Source organism: Pogona vitticeps, chromosome 1 (assembly GCF_051106095.1).
Source record: "Pogona vitticeps strain Pit_001003342236 chromosome 1, PviZW2.1, whole genome shotgun sequence".
In the NCBI taxonomy this organism is placed as follows: Eukaryota; Metazoa; Chordata; class Lepidosauria; order Squamata; family Agamidae; genus Pogona; species Pogona vitticeps.
This window is the reverse complement of record NC_135783.1, coordinates 246,909,901-246,922,076: the sequence shown is the minus strand read 5'-3', so window position 1 is coordinate 246,922,076 and position 12,176 is coordinate 246,909,901. Positions and strand designations below refer to the sequence as shown.

Sequence of the window (12,176 nt, the reverse complement as noted above, 5' to 3'; positions counted from 1 at the left end):
AACTAGTTTTAGGTTGTCCTCTGTATTTACTTATCTTGAGCCTCATAGACTCGATTACACTTACTAATGAGTAAGCAGATGCAAAATTATATTCTTGGTATCTTGAGTTCAAATGCCTTTTTAATTCATCAGTTTCAGCATTGTTATACATTGACTGAAATCTCATTACATAACTTATGCCTGTAGAAGGGTAAAGGGAACAATTTTCTGTAATTAAAAAGCTTATATCCCTGTCCAGCTGCTTTGATTTCTATGTAATCCCTTTTATCATATGGGAGCAGTGGGAGATTTTTCATTATTTAAAGATTTCTTCTGTATTATTGCTCCCAAGCAGTGAAAGGGATTACACAGGAGCCATAAAAGCTGCAGGACAGAAGTACAAATTTTTTCATTATCAAAAATTGTCCTCTGTTGGTGATGCCCTCACCCATAACAAGTTATGTAAGAAGGTTACCTGCTTAACTCATTCTCCATCTCTTTTCTTGAGAAATAACACATCTAATTAAAAATGCTGAGTCTAGGTGATGGAAGAGAAGGTCTAGGAGGGACTGAAGGAAGAATGTAATTGACAGAGGCATTAAGTGCTCCCTCCCTGCTTGCTGATCTTTTCCCAGATGTTTTTGCTTTATTGATGAGAAGCAAGGACGAATTTGGGAACTACCTGGTTCCTGATGTGACATGCAGTTCAGCTGCTACGACTTCCATGGATCAAATCATTTATCATGTACCCAAAAGTCAGATTAAAATGCTCCTGGGAAATGACCAAACTATGCCATCCTGGATTTGGGCAGGATGTGGAAATATTCCGTGTTGGCCCCCAAATGCTTCGATTTTGCATTTCTTTATTCTTATTAAACAGTTTCTAGCCACTTGGTAAATAGGTGGGGTAGGTTGCTCCATCAAATATACTTAAGCTTCAAATTCATAGCTTTTATTAGAATACTACAGAATTTGTGTTAATTATTTTATACATTTAAAAGATGTTGAAAGTAGAATCTGTTCAGTCATTGGAATTCTTGGTTTCATCAGCATGGCTATAGGGGAGCACCTAGCCCTGCCCTTTTTCCATTGCTCTGTTAACCTGAAGACAGTGACCTCAGAACAGAAAAGGTCCCTCATATTGTGTAGGCTCTACATGCCTGCAAGAATCCAGATTTTCTAGAGACTGCATGTGGAACATTTCCTGTTCAGACTCTTCCATCAGGCATAAACAATATGGTGATGGAGTGGGGCAGAGGCAGATGCTTCTCACTAACTATGTTGAAGAAACCAGGAATTCTGAGTAGAGTTAAGGTCTGTTGACTGATACACAGGTTACTTTGGAAGTGAGTATTAAGATCAATAATTATTCCCCAAAACGTGAAAGACCATTGAGTAGAAGGGGTTTGGCTTTTGTATTTTACAAACCCTCTTGAGTAAATAAACCATTGAATATTGCACTTCCAGATTTATCCTTCCAGTATGACTGTTGGCCATATGACTGTTCACTTTCTTTCATTTAATGAAAGATATATTATGGTTGCTGAATAATGGTGATTTTGCATGCTTTTAAAGAAACCTTCATGTGCTCAGTACGACCACAGTCTGCATATTCAGTGCACCAACAGCATTTTACTATGTTCCTATGTGCCCTCCTTCGTAGACAATTGCACTTATTTATCTGTTTATTCATTAAATATGTGTCCTGTCCTCCCACTATGCACAGTATCTTGTCCATTCATATTAATAGTCATTGGGATAGCTGGGCTTGTCTCTGTGTGTAAGTCTGGTAAAATATACTGTATATTCAAATTCATGGAAAATAGTAGTTATTGGGGTGTAGATGTAATTATATACCGGTAGGTCAGAATGCTCTGGGAATGTGAGCAGGGACTGCATAATTCACCGTAGATCATTGATAATGGGCTGGGCCCCTATTATTTACATACTCGGCCATGCACACAGTATGAGTCCTGGTAACTCATCAGTTAGCCACAATTCATCGTAGGAAGTTGCACAGTTCCTCCACACACATCAACTGGACTTCAGCCATAACATTTGAAAATATGAGTTGAAAACACATGAAAAGCCTAAAGAAGATGCAGCTGCAATAAATTGTTTTCTGTAGAGAGATGGGATGCTAAGGCAAAACATGATGTAGAACGGGGTAATCAGTAGGTGTCTTTATCACAGGAATCATCCTCTAAAACCAACAAATGGCCTGCAAATTTGAAATAGGATTTAGTTTCTAAAATGTCTTTATCTAATGTAGTTAAAAAAGGTGTTTGAACAGATTCAAGTTGTTAACTCTGTAATTTAACTGCAACAACTCTTGTCTTGTTAGCTGCCTGGTCTGGGAGATTGACATGCAAGGCAAGAAGTCACTTACGATATGTTGTTTTATAATGAAGTATGATTTAGAGGTCTGAGAGTGGAGATGAAAAAATGCATGTGAAATCTGCATTTTGGAGTATCTTAAGAAGAGTTATACTTTAAAGGCACATTCCCTTGAGATTAAGTCCAGCTGAACTTGGAGATGTTTATTACTAAATAGCACTGCAAAGAAACAGGCTTGCCCTATTTTCATGAGAACACAAGGTTATAAACTGCTCCCCAGCTAGTAATGGTTCCTATAGGCATTTATGTATCTATACATTCCACTTAAATAAGATAATAGACTTCTATTCAGTGATTGCAGGCACAGAAAAATGAAGGCTTTGTTAAAACAGTTCTGAACCAATACAGTATATAGAAACATTAAGCTGAAATTACTGTAGTAAACTAGGCCAGGTCTTGGTACAAAACAAAAGGACCTGCCAAACTATGCCACCATTAAAGCAGGCTGCAAAACTATATACTGTATAAACAAGACTGTGGTGCAGGTGCACACTATCCAGATTTGCAATTTGCTAAATTCATATCATAAATTTATACAAAGACATGGTACTTACCTGCTACTCCCCAACCCCCCATTTGATTTTTTAAGGGCACCAAAAAGGACACTGTGACCCACAAAATACTTTGTGTACAGACTCTGAGGAATGATTTGTCTTTTCCCTTGCAGCCCTTGACTGGTGCATGCCTTTAGGCAATGCAGCTCTGCCTAAGGTGGGGGGGGGGAGGTAATATTTCTTTAGAGCTTAGAAGAAATTTGTTATGGTATCTTTTCCGTAATAGCAATTGTTGTGTTATTTTTAAGTGTAACAAGAAGCAGTCAAGTTACACAGGTGTAACGAGTGAGAGGTTATTTTCAAATTTTAGTTTTAAAGGTGCCTTTTACAATATTTTACCAGGAATTTCAGCTCTTGCGGTATTCTGTTACCAATTCTAAGTAGTAAGAGAAATGTTCTTTGCTTTTGTCCTTTCTTATTACTTTGTAATTATTTCCAGAGTGCAGTATCAGAATTGGGAACTAGATGGAATCAGAGTACTGTATTCTGCTGCATTTTTCTGACCTCTTAGTAATAACAAGGCAAAAAGGAAATAGAATGACTTCTGTGATTAGAGAAAGAAAAACCGCAGCATGGCTTCTCAAAAGTAAAGTATTCCTTTTAAAATTTAAGATTTCTGCTGTTGTTATTATCAGTTTCTTATTCCTTGTGTGTCATTTGCTCTATGACCATTAAGGAAATAATTCTCTGGACTCGTATTTGGGAATAAAACTGCAATGAATTCCTTCAATCTCTAGCCCAGCAGAATGAAGATCACACTCATCTGTTTTTTAAAAAATGACTACAGAACTCAGTTGCCTACTCTGGACAGAATAGGTTAGTGGGTTAGGACTTGGGGCTTGCAAGGATTGTGAATTCAAATCCTCACGGTGTCTCCCCAAAGAGCAGCCAGCCAGGATCACCTGGAACATGCATGGCTGATCGGGCTATTAGCAAAATTCCTGTTTTACAAGTCAACTCCAGTTTAATGAATGCTATTGTTAATAAGCATCCTCTGTTTTCAGTGGTGGATTAGATAGAAGGCAGCAACATGGGAGGTCTGGGAGTGGCCGAGGGCATGCACAAACTTTCTTCCATTTTGACACTGTCTGGAAGACGTATTGGACTGTCACAAAACTGAGGAACCATGGGGCACTATGTCACAGTTCTCCCATCAAGCCTCTTTTCTACAGTCACTCGGCCACATGCCCCCTGCTGAGCCTGAGCCAGGAGAGGGCAGGGTGTGCAGACATGGAGAGATCCTGTGAGTCTTGGCAAAGAATATTTGACTCCCCAGAACACTGTCCAGTCTGCTTGAACAAAAGTGCTATAAGAAGTTTAATGTAATGCAAAGATTCCCAAGGTTGGCATATAAAGTTAGTGCACCCAGCTTGTAAGATAGGCTGCCACCATTCCCATAAAAACATTGAAAACTTAGTAGCTTGGTTGAGCATTATCTTGCTGTTTATTTGACTTTAGTACCGCACTCCGGAACCAGAAATCCAGACAAATGCTTGAAAGGATTTTTGTATTTTATTAAAAGAAGGAGGAAAGGAAAAAAGGGCAATGTAAAAGAATACAAGCTCTACACAATACAAAGAAAGGTTACTCAGAAACCAAGATCAAATGTGATTACAGGATTACAGAATTAAACTAATCAGAAAATAATAAAATTTAATTTACACTATCTGACATACCTAAGCAGAGAGTATGTATGTAAATATTTATTTATTTACTTAATTTATTTTACAGTGGTGCCTCAACTTACGAACCTAATTGGTTCCGGAATTCCGGTTGTAACTCGAAATGGTCATAAATCGAAGCACCATTTCCCATAGGAATGCATTGAAATGCAATTAATCTGTTCTGGCCAAAGAAAAAATCACCAAAAAAATCACTGCAAGACCCATTGGAAACGCAATTAATCCCTTCCAGCCGAAGGGAAAGCGGAGAAAAGCAAGCAAAGCATGCAAGACCCATCGGAAATGCAAAGAAAGCAAAGCAAAAATCAAGCAGAGCACACTGGAAATGCAAAGAAAGCAAACAAAAAGCAAGTGAAGCAAGCAGAGCACATTGGAAATGCAAAGAAAGCAAACAAAAAGCAAGTGAAGCAAGCAGAGCACATTGGAAATGCAAAGAAAGCAAAGCAAAAAGCAAGGGAAGCATGCAAGACCCATTAGAAATGGGGAAAACTCCCCCAAAAAGCAACCAACTTCCCCAAGACCCATCGGAAATGGGGGGGGACTCCAAAAAGCAACCAAATCCCCCCCAAAAGGGGAAAAAAACAAAAAAGCAAGCAACCCCCCAAGACCCATCGGAAATGGGGAAAAAACCAACTAACAAGCAAACCCCCCAAAACCCATCACAGCGCAGAAACATAACCCCTCCAGCCCAAAACCACGCTGCAAAACCCATCCAGAACAGTTTTTTAAAAGCAGAATGCAGCACCTTAGCTTACCAGGCAGTCCAAAGCCTCCTCTGATCCCACACTCTCTAACTGCTGGGGCAAAAGAGCTACAAAGAAGCAGCCTCGTCACCACCTACAGTTAGAAATTTGAATTTCCTGCCTTTTTCCCCTGCCTTTTTGTGTTTGTAACTGGACGCTCCGGCCAAAAGTCGAAGCAAAAATTTGCGGCCAGAGCAGGTCGTAACTTGAAATGGTCGTATGTCAGGATGTTCATAAGTTGGCACCACTGTATTTTATTTATTTATTTATTTAATTCAATTTGTATCCTGCTCCCATTAGTATCACAGCAGTACTCTGGGTGCATTACAACATGTATAATAGAAAACAAAAATAAAACTGGAGACATTAAAACCAGCAACAATAAACCTTAAGAAGAAGAAAAAAACACCAGATGACACCTCCCCGGAGTGGATGGAGGAAAAATAGGAGGAGAAAGAAGAAGTGTGTGTGGGGGGGAGAGGTGGTCAGCTGGGGTTGATGTGGAAAGCCTTCCTGAAAAGCATTGTCTTTAATTGCTTCCTAAAAGTCCATAGGGAGGGGGCTAGGTGGAGCTCCTCTGGAAGCTGGTTCCATAAAGTTAGAGTCACCCTGAAGAAGGCCCTATCTCTTGCAGAGGATTTATGGGCCTCCTTAATGCAAATGACATTAAGGAAAGACGCTCCAACAAGTAACATGGGCCCAAACTGTGGAGGGCTTTGTGTCAAAACCTTGAACCTTGTGAGCAAAGGAATGAAAGTGAGCCGTCCTCACAGACATCTAAAGAAGAAGCAAATGAGGGATGTGTTGTGGGGGAATTGATCAAACTGGACGATGATGAATGTATGACTAATAAAGCGATAGAGGTGTTTCTGGCAGAGAGGACGAAAGACTGGGGGGAGGAGTCAGGAGAGTGGAGATGGGACGAGGTTATAAAGGAGGAGAGAGGAGAAAGAGCAGCAGATGGAGGAAAGGAGGAAAAGAGTACACAGACCAAAGAGACAGGCGCAGAGAGAGAGAAGATCGTAACACTGGTAAAGAATTTCCCGAACTTAATGAAAGAAGATGGTCTGTTGCCTTTACCAAAAGAGACAGGAAAGATTGGAACTGGTGAGCATCCAGGGGGATGGAAGCCGGGAGTGGGTTTGGCTTCTCGCCCAGCGGTGGACGGAGGGACCCTTGGTGGAGCCAGCCCTTTCCTACCCAGGCTGGAGGGATCGGTTGTGGTCCATCCTTGCTGCAGGACTACCTGCTCGGTGCTGACAGTGCCAACCGTGAATCAGAACACAACCATTCATTTTGGGGGGAAGAAACAGTAAAAACCAAAGATGTGGGACCTGGGGTGAAACCCAAGAAGTATAACATGTTAACAAACAAAGAGTTGCCGGACCCGTTTGGTCCAGAGTTACTTGATGGAAAAGTTAATAAAACTAATCCTTTCTTGACCATTACTTCGACTCTGGCTGTCATTCCCGCCGAATCCCTTGGCCCGCCCATCCTAGAAAAGGAACCCAATCACAAACCTCATCCAGGATGCCATGGGCAACCAGTGAAGGTGGGCCAGAACTGGAGTCCTGTGGTCACTTGCAGAGTCTGGCTGCCGCATTCTGGATCCGCTGAAGTCTCTGGGTCAGGTTCAAGGGGAGCCCCACATAGAGTGCTGCAGTAGTCAATCCTGGAGATGACCGGGACTGCACTGAAATCCTGACGGAGTCCTTGTCTAGGTAGGGGCAAAGTTGGGTGTGGTGTTCGCCCTTGTAGCCCCTGCTTATTTTGCCCTCACAAAGGCACAGGTTGTTTTATCTTCTCGATACCACCACTTGTGGTGTTCACCCAGTGCCCCTGTTTAATCTCCCTTAAGCATAGGTTCACCTTCTGGGTGCGTTTCCACTTTACACGCTGCCACCAGGTGGTATTCACCTAATACCAATTATGTATTTCAGACATGTGTGCTGCCAAGTATAGCAGGTTTATTGAACATTTGAGTTTGAGAATCAGAGGTTTAAATTATAGAGGTTCTTTTATTGTCATGTAGATCACAATGGACAAATCACATGTTCAGTATAGTTCATTAAATAGGATTTGTTTATGCATTGGTTTGATGATACTTTTATTTAGAACAATATACTTTTACTAATGATCTATTCTCTATTACTTATAACTCGTTCTCTATTCCCTTTATCATTCCAACTGTTCAATCTATGTATTAACCTCAATTCCCTCTCCTAACTCTCCCACTCCAAATCACTATCTATCTTCTGCCTCTCTCTAACTTCTGTCATTTTTCTTCTCTCTCTAACTCTTAACTGTCATTTTCACTCAACTGTCCCTTTGACCCCGCCCCTCCTGTCCTATCATTGGCTCCTCCCTTTGGATCTTTCATGATGGACAGATAGGAGTGACGTCATGTGTTGGCATTTCACCACACAGGGCGATTAGCCTAAGCTGTTTAAAGGCTTCTCTGGAAACTGCTGCAATCTGGGACTACCAAGAAAGAGCTGGATCCAGAAGAACACTCGGATGAACCACTTGGTCCCTAAACTGGAGAGGAGTACCATCCAGCACAGAGACCATCTCCTCTAACCTATTGGAGGTCCCTCCCAGGCGCAAAATCTTTGTTTGTCCAGATTCAGTTTGAGCCTGTTAGCCCTTGTACTGCAGCCAGGCAACACTCCAGCATCTGGATGGCATCCACTGCAGATGTGGTAACAGAGAAATAGAGTTGGGTGTCATCAGCATACTGATGACACCTTACTCCAAAACTCCTGATGATCTCCCACATGGAGAACATAAATATTAAATAGCATCAGGAATAGTACCAATCCCTGAGGAATCTCATACTGTAGGAAGGATCAGAGGCAGCTCAATGCTAAATTCCCAATCCCAACCTCAGAGAGCCTATCCAGGATACTGTGGTCGATGGTATCAAAAGCCGCAGAAGTAGCAGTTCTGGAGCACATGACTGCATCAAAATGCCAGATGCAGGGGAGTGGTATCAGGAGACAGGTATCTAGATTTCTCATGTGCTCCTAGAGGCATCTAGTGGGGACACTGTGAGATATAGGGAGCTGGGCTAGATGGGCCCTTGGCCTGATCCAGCAGGGCTCTTCTTATGTTCCCTGGCACAGCTTCATAAAATGGCAGGCAGAGGACTCCTTGGGGGTCACACTACAGACAGGAAGCAAAGCATGGTCTCCACAGAGGTATGCTAGGCCCAAAAGCTCTGTTTCCAAATTCCCATTTTTATACAAATGAATCATTGTTGCCTGTGGTGTGGCCTACCATCACATAACTGCTATTAATCCTCTGTGATCCTTCTGTAAGACAAAAGGCAGCTTTCCTGACCTGCCAGATCTGTGTACATCTCTGGGAAAGGAAGTAATCTGATTCCCCTCAGGCCAAAGGTCACAGCCAGAGATGCTAGTGTCCTCTTGATAGAAGGCAAGCAATGAAGTATTTGCTCATCTCATCTTAGAAGTTACAGGCAAGAAGTGGAAGGTACCAACTGCTTGTTTCCTATTTCATCTCTAGTTAAGTGATTTAAGATCACATACCCTCAGAAACACACAGAATTCCATTTTTCACGTTCCCCAAGACCGTAATTTTCTTCATATACCTCCTGTTACTTTCAGCTAGGATGATGACCTTAAAGTGAACACAGCTGGATGTCAGATTAATGGGGCAACGATGATTAAACTTTTTTTTACCAACGTACAGCCTCATGTTCTTAAAACAGCCTCCTCTATACCCAAATGTAGGTAAAAGATTTGTGTCCGTTAATCTTTTTTTCATTCTGGCAGGTAGGCATTACTGCAATAAAGAGGTCACACCAGCTGCATCTTAAAGCTATCGCTGTTTTTGGCCAACCTGAGCTGTGATCCAAAGCACAAGTTTTCTCAACAGGACAGCTGCTTTTTGCATCCATATTTAACGTCGATCTTTGAGGGACTTGCGTACAAATTTGTTCTCGAGGTTTCCTTCGCCCCACAACAGCTCCCTTTTTGGTTATTGATGTCACCGCTATCCGACGTCACTGGCGTTTCCCAGGTAATGAACTGTGATGTCACAGAAGGCGGAGCGGGAACAGAGAGAGAGGGAGAGAGAGAGCGCGCTTTAGCGCTGCTCTGCCTTTGTGCCCGCTCCAGGTCGCAGTTTCTATGGCAACCTAAACCTGTGCTAAAAAAGAAGACGGGCCGGCGGGAGGTCTCTCGCTTCGCCTCGTCTTGAAATCTGAACAGGGAGGGAACCCCCGCGGGCTCAGGAGGCGGCCAACCGTACTCTCTTCCCTCGGGCGTGCCTTTGGAGGAGGCGAGACCCAGGCATCCCGTTGAATAATAGCAGACCCCTGAAGCGCCTTTGCTCTGCGACGCCTTCCTCTTTCGCGGTGCAAATGAGAACTCAGGGGCCGAGTAATAAACTTCCCCTCCCTCCCTCTCGCCCTCCCTCTCTCTCCCCTACCCCCTGAAGCACTGGGGAAGCCTTCCCGCCTAAGACACACGGGCAAGTGCAACATATGGACCCGGAAGCATCCCTGACCACCACCGCCGGCGCGCCCCCCCCGTCCCCGTGTTCGCCTCCCTCCCCGCCCCGCGTGTGCCCCCACCTCTGCACTCCTTCACACGAGCGGCGCTTCCTCGACTCGCCCGCCCCCACTCCCAGTCGCGCTCGCTCCCTGCTCCCTTCCCCCCTCCCCTCCCTCCCCTGCAAAGGCTCGGGGAGACTGCGGCTGAGCGCGCTTCTCGGCGGCGGTGACGCGGGAGGCAGCGGCCGGTCGGTCGGTCGGTCGGCGTGTCCGTCCGCGCGTCCCTTCCCGAAGAGCGCCGACCCACCACGTCCCCCCCGTCGGCCCTCGCCCAGCGATGGTCCCGCCGCCGCCGGAGGAGCCGAGCCCTGGCAGCGCCCAGGAAGCCCACGGCCGCGAAGGGGCGGTCGGAGGGAGGACTTAGTGGGGGCCGGAGCCGCCCGCCTTGCTCGTGCAACTCCCCTCCTCTCCCGCCCCCTCCTCCTCTCTCCCCGTCGTAGCATACCGTTGCTTGCACCGCCGGCATCCCTACCTCGAGCCGCAGGTCTGGACCTAGCAGAAGGGGGGCGGCGGGGGCGGGAGGGAGTGGATGGGGAGCCGGGCGGGAATATTCGCGGGCGAGCAATAGCCGTGGGGCGAAGAGAACCGGGGAAAGCATGCGCTGCATGGAGGGAGAGGACGGGAGGGAAGGCGCCCCGGGAGGGCAGAACCGATCAAACCCTAGGGCTGGAGAGGAGGATCTCCGAAAGGGGGGTGCAGAACGAAGGGGCGTAGGATGGCCGGTAAAGAGATCCGCCGAGGGCCTGAACGTGGACCCGTGTGATCCAGCGCGACTTTTACCCCCTTGTGCTCATGTAGGTCGGGAGCGAGACCCTAGGTCACTATAAGCCACCTTCCTTGTTGTGTGCGTGTGTTCTTCATTCCTTAACGTTAGACCAGCGTGGTAAATAGGAAGGGGGCGTTTGTCTGAAGGAAGGCATGTGGTGGCAAGCAAGGAGAGTCCCAGCCCCACCTCTCCTCCAAACCTTCAGGAGAGGTTTTCCCCTCTCTCTTCTTCACAGTCTGGGGAAGGCTTGGTTTTCATTGGCTCTGGCATAAGCTGGAGTTGTTTGCCTTGAAGCCTGGCCTTAGCTGAACCTCAGACAGGGTGACAAACGCTTGAGATTGCTTTGACAGTCAGGTTGTCACCCTTTTTTTTTCCTGGCAGGGCTCCTGTGCCTTTAAAGGCTGTCCTCTGTGCATGAACTGGCAAGCTGAAGCTTTTTCAAAAGTGGAGGTGTAGTGGTAGGGTAAATTGCACCTGCTGACTTCTGTCCCATCTGTGCTTTCTAAAGGTGTAATAGGTCTGCCAGGGGAAAAAAATACTGTACAGCAATGTTTCCTGCAAGGGAAATCTATTGAAGCCGGAGCTTGGTGTGCGTACTAGGTGAGTGTAGATTCAGGCTGGTTTCTTAAGGCAAAAATGTTTTATGAACTATGACCGTTCATTGTTTATTCCTTCAAAAATCCACTATGAAATGTAAGGACAAATGCAAACCGTATTTTAACATAAGCTAAACTATTCAAAGACTGTACAGTACAAACAATAATCCTGTTCATGTGCTACCCAGAGGTACATTCATTTCTTCCTAATAAGTGGGTGTGCTGCAGTTTATATTTGTGCAGCCCAGTCCTTCACATGTTTGCCAAGTAACTGCTCTTTTTTTCCCCTGAGCCTTAGCTTTGTCCCTTTCTTGCAATAGCCCACTTAAATTGCTGGCATTTATTAGGCCTAGATGAACAAAAGTATGTTCTGAAAAAGGATGTGTGGGTGTGTTGTGTGCGTTTGCAGGAATTTCGATAGCTAAAGCTGGAGGAAGAAGGCTTATTTGAGATAAAAATTATGCATGTTAAATACGTAGCAAACCAAGTGACTTGTGGCTGAGACATGGGAATGTTTGGATGTGAAACTACTGCCGCTGGACATGGCTTTATAAGGGAGTTTATTTCTGGAATGGTCTCCCTTGTGCATTCATGGGAGCAGTTGGTCTTCATTCATATTAAATATGAGTTGGTTTGTCAAGGGTAAAGAATAGGATATTTTATCTTATGACTCGGTCTGAATTCCCATCTCTCCCTTAATTTGGTGCTGCGTTGCTGCTCAAAATGAAAACAGTGCATGAAGGTGGTTCTCTGTGTTGCTTGAGAGGAAGCATTTGGCTTTGTACTCAGTGTCTTAAATTGGTTGAGGTATTTGACCCTGAGAAGTTTCCTCAAAAATATTGAATGTATAGTGATTTTGGAGGACGACAGTATCACCTTC

At 44.7% G+C, this 12,176-nt stretch overlaps 1 protein-coding gene across 7 annotated transcripts in view; it reads left to right on the top strand.

Moving 5' to 3' along the window:
• The first annotated feature begins 10,283 nt into the window (after window positions 1–10,283).
• The window catches only part of PITPNM1 (phosphatidylinositol transfer protein membrane associated 1), a 28,067-nt gene continuing 26,174 nt past the window's right edge, over window positions 10,284–12,176 (top strand). For 3 of the 7 annotated variants that reach the window (XM_078383553.1, XM_072985470.2, XM_078383550.1), the window contains exons 1-2: window positions 10,284–10,418; window positions 11,209–11,300. The gene's annotated coding sequence lies outside the window, so the exon portion shown is untranslated. Of the gene's footprint in view, window positions 10,419–11,081; window positions 11,301–12,176 lie in introns of those variants that run through there. The other 4 variants (XM_078383552.1, XM_072985472.2, XM_078383555.1 and 1 more) reach the window with 4 other exon arrangements.